This window comes from Marmota marmota, unplaced genomic scaffold, assembly GCF_001458135.2.
Source record: "Marmota marmota marmota unplaced genomic scaffold, marMar, whole genome shotgun sequence".
NCBI lineage: Eukaryota > Metazoa > Chordata > Mammalia > Rodentia > Sciuridae > Marmota > Marmota marmota.
Window position 1 is genome coordinate 3,438,876 of NW_025999895.1, and position 6,000 is coordinate 3,444,875.

Here is a 6,000-nt window from a genome sequence, read left to right on the forward strand (position 1 = left end):
GCAGATAAATCCCCCTATCTGGGAATCCATTTCTTCACCCAGACGGGGCCTTGGCGAGTGGGCATGATGAGTCTGAAAGGAGCGGTACACCAAGTTCCCTCTGTCTCCAGGAAAACCCACATCTCAGCCACCTGAAGCAAGTGCACAGCCCTTATCCATCAGCTCCTGGATAGGGGCAGCCACCAAGCGAGGATAGTAAAGTCTGCCTGGCCCATCAGGAAGACAACACACTCCCTTAACACCCCCTAAGAGAAGCCTGGAGATAGCAGTGAGACTTGAGTTCAGGATAATCTGTGCAGCTGAGAGGCTATGGAGCATACCTGTTTACAAAAGCCTCTGGGAAAACAGGAAAAAATGTCTGTCCCTTCTCTGAGGAAATGGGTTTCTCATCTCACCAAACATTCTAAAGCTGTCTCATGGAAAAACACTGGCACAACTCGTCTCTCCTCTAGATGTGCAATGATGTGCCTGGAGGTTCACTGAGCCCTAGAAGTACACCTTGGGACACACGTCTGCTTCCCATGGAACTGCAGTACCTAATGGCACCCACTACCAAAGGAACACAAGTTGTAGGCTCATTTCTCAGGGTCTTTTCCAAAGAGGACATGTAGGTTTTTGAACAAAGAGTACAGTGAAGCTGGAAGACTGTCTTCAGACCCACTCACAAGCCCATGACAGTCAGGGGTCATATTCCCTGCCCCCACATGGGGCTTTAGGTAAGCATCCCACTGAGTGAGCTCAGAGTCATGCTCTAAGGGTCCACAAGCTCTGCTGAAACCATAAGATTCGTGGGACAAACTCTGTGGCTTGGATCCCATCCAAATCTGTGCAAAATGACATAAAAAAGAAGTCTTTAACAGAAACTGAACTCTCTGGACTGCTGTATTTTCAGAAACTACTTTTTAAGAAAACCCCACCCCCACCTCGTCCATACACGTTTAAACATAAAAAGTGAACTGATGAGAAACAAGCAACAGTCATAACACTTCCTGAGAAGGACTTGAAAAACTACACCAAGGTCCCGTACTTCCTGCAACCCTAGCATCAGGCAGCCCTTCCTGACTAACGCAAGACCTGAACCCAAGTAAGGGAAATGATGTGGATTCCCGTAGGTTACCAAAGACCGATGGCCTGCTGAACTCCCCCAGCAAGGCGGCGTGAGAGGCCAGGGCTGCCAGCACTGGGCTACAGGCTGACCAGATGACTCTCCTCCTGGCTCAGCCAAAGGAAGTCCATTCCACTAGGGGCCCAGAGATCTAAAATATATTTATAACTCACAATACGCCCCAGGGTAGCCAAGTGCACCCGGCACATCAAAGTGCCCAAGTAGAACCAGTCACATGTTCTGCGACTCCAAAGGGCTGCAGCCAGGCTGACTACAGGCAGTAGTGAACTGACTCTGACTCTTTACATTAATCAGATCACGCTATTTACAAGAGGATTACCTATCAGAACATTTTAATCCCCGGCTGTTTTCCATCTGCCTAGCCTACACAACTGACTGGGCCTAATTCAGTCCAGCTACAATGCTCAGGGACACTCATGTCAATAATAACTTAATGAAGCTACAGCTGAGAAAGTCAGCCAACTACTAAGCTTACTCCAATGCATAACAAGATCAAATCTGAATTATTTGGGCAGGGTGTGGTAGCACACATCTGTAATCCCAGCCACTTAGGAGGCTGAGGCAAGAGAATCACAAGTTCCAGGTGAGCCTTAGCAATTTAGTGAGGCCCTGAGCAATTAAGACCCTGTCTCAAAAAATAAATTAAAAAGGGTTGCCGGTGTAGTTCAATGGTAAAGCACCCTTGGGTTCAATCCCCAGGAACAAACAAACAAACAAAAACAAAAAATACTAATTTGAATTACTGAGAAAATGATGTTTTGATTCCAAATTATCCCTGTTCTATCCATTCTTCTGCTATAAGTAAACCAAGAGTGGGTTTATCTGAACTCTTTTTTTAAATATTTTTTCAGTTGTAGATGGACACAATATATTTATTTATTTGTTTGTTTGTTTTTATGTGGTGCTGAGGATCAGACCCAGTGCCTCACCTGTGCGAGGCAAGTACTCTACCACTGAGCTACAGTCCCAGCCCTAATCCAAACTCTTAATGCATAACAGAGGACTGCATCCCAACATCAGAAAATTCAAAAGTAATTTTGGAAAATCTGGTGATTCCTTAGAAAACAAACTACTGACAAGTTAAACAACTGACTAGGACTTGCCAATTTCACGGTAATAAAACCTAATTAAAGAAGTATCCACTGGGGGCTGGGGCAGCCTAGCACGTGTGAGATACTGGGTTCGATCCTCAACACCACATTAAAAAAAAGAACCGTACACTGGTTACCTGCTTCCCATTACAACTCAGGAAAGTGAGGAAGCCCCACCAGCTCCAACATACACATACACACACACTCACTCATGCATGTAGAATAGAGAAAATGGGATTTACATTCAAAAATAAAGACTTTATTGCAGAGATGGGGATGTAGCTCAGTTGGTAGAGTGCTTACCTCATGTGCACAAGGCCCTGCGTTCAATTCCCAACACCACAGGGAAAAAAAAAAAGACTTTATTGCACATGTAGTTCACACTAAAATCAGTTAAAAGGGGGAGGGGGAGGAAAAAGGTCACAGAGAAAATATTTCCATATATGCCAGCAAGGTCAAGATTAGGAATTGGGACTAAGCACAGTGGCACATGCCTGTAATCCCAGTGGCTCAAGAGGCTAAGGCAGGAAGATCACAAGTTCAAAGCCAGCCTCAGCAACTTAGCAAGGCCCTAAGCAACTTAGTGAGATCCTTTCTCTAAATAAAATACAAAAGGGGCTGGGGATATGGTTCAATGGTTAAGTGCCTCTGGGTTCAATCCCTAGTACCAAAAAAAGAAAAAAATTAGAAACTAGGGCCTCCTGACCCATTTCCCAGTAGGTCTCACCTACTCCAAACAAGGAGTTCATTCAGTATAGCCAATTGACTCCAACTATCTGAAGCTATCTCCCTCTCCTGAGCTCCGGTTCTCAGTTCTCCCACAGCCCACTGAACATCTCCATCTCACGCACCTGGATACTAATTAATGGGCCCCTAATGACCTTTTCACCATCCCCAAACCTAGTCCTATTTTTTTTTTTTTAATGGTACCAGGGATTGAACCCAGGGGTACTTAACTACTGAGCCACATCCCCAGGCCTTTTGTATTTTTTGTATTTTATTTAGAGACAGGGTCTCACTGAGTTGCTTATGCTGGCTTTGAACTTGTGATCCTCCTGCCTCAGCCTCCCAAACTGCTGGGATTACAGGCATGCGCCACCTCACCTGGCCTGGTCCTCTTTCTCACTCCCTGTTTCAATGAAGTGCCACCATCCACAGTCACTAAAGCATCCCCTACACCCCTAAGCAGTGCTGACTAAATCCAACCCTCTTTTACTCCCACTGCTCCTGACTTCATGAACCCTGACACTCAGGTCTGGACCATGAGCAAAAGAAATCATACTTGAGAGATAGAACTTGCCTCCTGGGTCTTTTGGCCCAGAGGGCTGGCTGGCTTCTAGTCCTCTCCTCTTGCTTACAGAGTACTCACATCAGCTCCTAGAAATGACACTGAGTATGGAATCTGGGAACTGCCTGCCACTGCACTCCTTCCTTGAACACTCACTCCCCCTCTTCTTCACCTTGCCTACTCCTGCTCCTCCTTCAAAACAGCTCAATTACAGCACCAGGAAGCTTTCTGTGGCCTCCAGGAGCCTCCACGTACCACCATGCCCTTCTACCTTACTTTCCTGTCACTGTTCATGGGTTTGGCCATCTTGAAGGCAGGGCTATATCTTTATCATTGCTTCCCCTGGTACCTAGCACAGCAGTGCTCTGTACACGTGACAAATAAATGAATTATCCAGAGTTCCCTAATGGTAATGAGTCAGATGCTTGCTTAAGAGGAAATAACAGTATTTCGAGATCACTAATTAGAAATGACCTTAAGTAGAGTTCTCTGTCTCTACAGCCATTTCTAAGCCTGAAAGGAAACCACGGCAGTAAAAGCAACGAGCACTGTTCCTCTTGCTAGCCACAAGGATGCACCAGCACCCCCACCCTCAATGTTGAGTCAGACTGGCAAGCTGAAATCTAAAATAACTTGAGCTCATGACTACACAGAACTATTATCAATGAATCAATGATCAGAGAGTTACAAGAAACCACATCATTTGGGGAATGAGGAATTGGGAGGTGCAGCAGAACAATGGAGAAGAAATGAAAGTCAGCAGCCAACAGTGGGTGAGTGGCCATGACAGACATGAATAACTCCAAACACCCAGGCCACAAAGAGCCAGAAAAAAAAGTCTGCAAGTCCTAGCACGGTGGCACACACCAGTAATCCCAGCCAACCAGAGAGGCTAGGCAGGAAGACCACAAGTTCAATGTCAGCCTCAGCAACTTAGTAAGACCCTGTCTCAACATAAAAAAAGTTTTAAGGGGGGTTGGGGGAAAAAAAAAGTTTTAAAAAGGGGTGGGGATATGGCTCAGTCTTATCCCCAGTACCAAAAGAAAAAGAAAAGAAATCTGCAAACCATACAAGGCAAAGGACAGGTCAAAAACCTACAGTACCACTCAACACTGATCAAAGTATTTATCCTCAATTCTACCATAGGTATTATTTCCAAGGAGTATAAAACAAGAACTTCTGTCTTAATGCCCAAGAAACTGAGCTTTTGATTAAACTGTTGACTCAGAGAAACAACTGGCTCCCTCCCAACTTAATCATGAAGAAATATGGAGCCACACAAACTACATCCCATTGACACCAGTTACAAAAAACTTTGGGAAGTCAACTAATTTAGACTCTACCCATACCTGCACTGCCTCTCAACACACACACACACACACACACACACACACACACACACTCTCTCTCTCTCTCTCTCTCTCTCTCTCTCTCTTTCAAGAGAAATGCCTTTTTAAAAACAACTTGTAGGGGCTGGGCCTGTAGCTCAGTGATAGAGTACTCGCCTTGCATGTGGAAGGCACTGACTTCAATCCTCAGCAACACATAAACATAAAAGGCATTGTATCCATCTACAACTATATATATATTTTTAAACAATTTGTAGAAACTGCCCCAAGTAATCAATTCCAAAGACAACATAGATTAATAACATGGTTTTCACAGTTTGAACATATGAAAGGGCATAACAAAGGGGCCTACCTAAACAGCCTGTCTTTGATGGTAGAACATGTTTTGAAACTTTAAACCAAACTTCTCAGTAATTTGATGCCAGGGGGGTAGACAAATCATCTGACTTCACGACCCAATGGAATGACAGGTCTCTGGCTAAGCATCAATTACGGAAAATACAGAGGCTACTACCTCTTCTACACTCCAGCTCCCCCTGGAGTGTGGGGAGGTAGGGGGTGTCTTATTGTGAAACCTGGGCCCTTCTGATCAGTAGGCTTCCAAGAGTTCCTTCCTGCCTTGATTCTATCACCTAAAAGTTCCCCTAAACCAAACTTCAGTTTTTGCTGAAAATCTTGCAGTTACTCAATAAGAACAAGCTCCCCTCCATACCCAGAATCAGAACATAACTGAAACGCGGGTCTCTGTCCCACAAGCAAGAAGGCCCCATCTCAGCCTAGGGACGCCTAAGACAATGCAACCTCAACTACAGGATGCAGTTGGAAGACCTTTTCTTGGGGATCGAGCATAAGGGCCAAATGTCCCTAATAAGAAATCCATTTGCACACAGGAGAATCACCTTTCCCTTCCTTCAACAGCAGCGACAGCAGCAGGCCTCTCAGGCCGGCGCCTTCTTGGCCAGTGTCTGCTCTCCAAGACCACGAGCCCCTTTCACCATTGACACAACTCACTCCAGTACTTTTCCAGAGCGCAGGCCCTTGAACAGCGTGACAGGGCTCTCGGCGGTTCCTCTTCCCTCGCCCGAGCGCCACTGACTCAGGATTGCCCAACAGCCTCTCGAGCCGGGCTGCGAGGGCCGTGCGCCC

General features: G+C 45.7%; 1 protein-coding gene across 3 annotated transcripts in view; it reads right to left on the reverse strand.

The window, feature by feature from the left end:
- The window catches only part of Pgs1 (phosphatidylglycerophosphate synthase 1), a 29,135-nt gene extending 23,143 nt beyond the window's left edge, over positions 1 to 5,992 (reverse strand). For 2 of the 3 annotated variants that reach the window (XM_048797670.1, XM_048797669.1), the window contains exon 1: positions 5,754 to 5,992. The gene's annotated coding sequence lies outside the window, so the exon portion shown is untranslated. The remainder of the gene's footprint in view (positions 1 to 5,753) is intronic. The other variant, XM_048797673.1, reaches the window with a different exon arrangement.
- Positions 5,993 to 6,000: the final 8 nt, after the last annotated feature.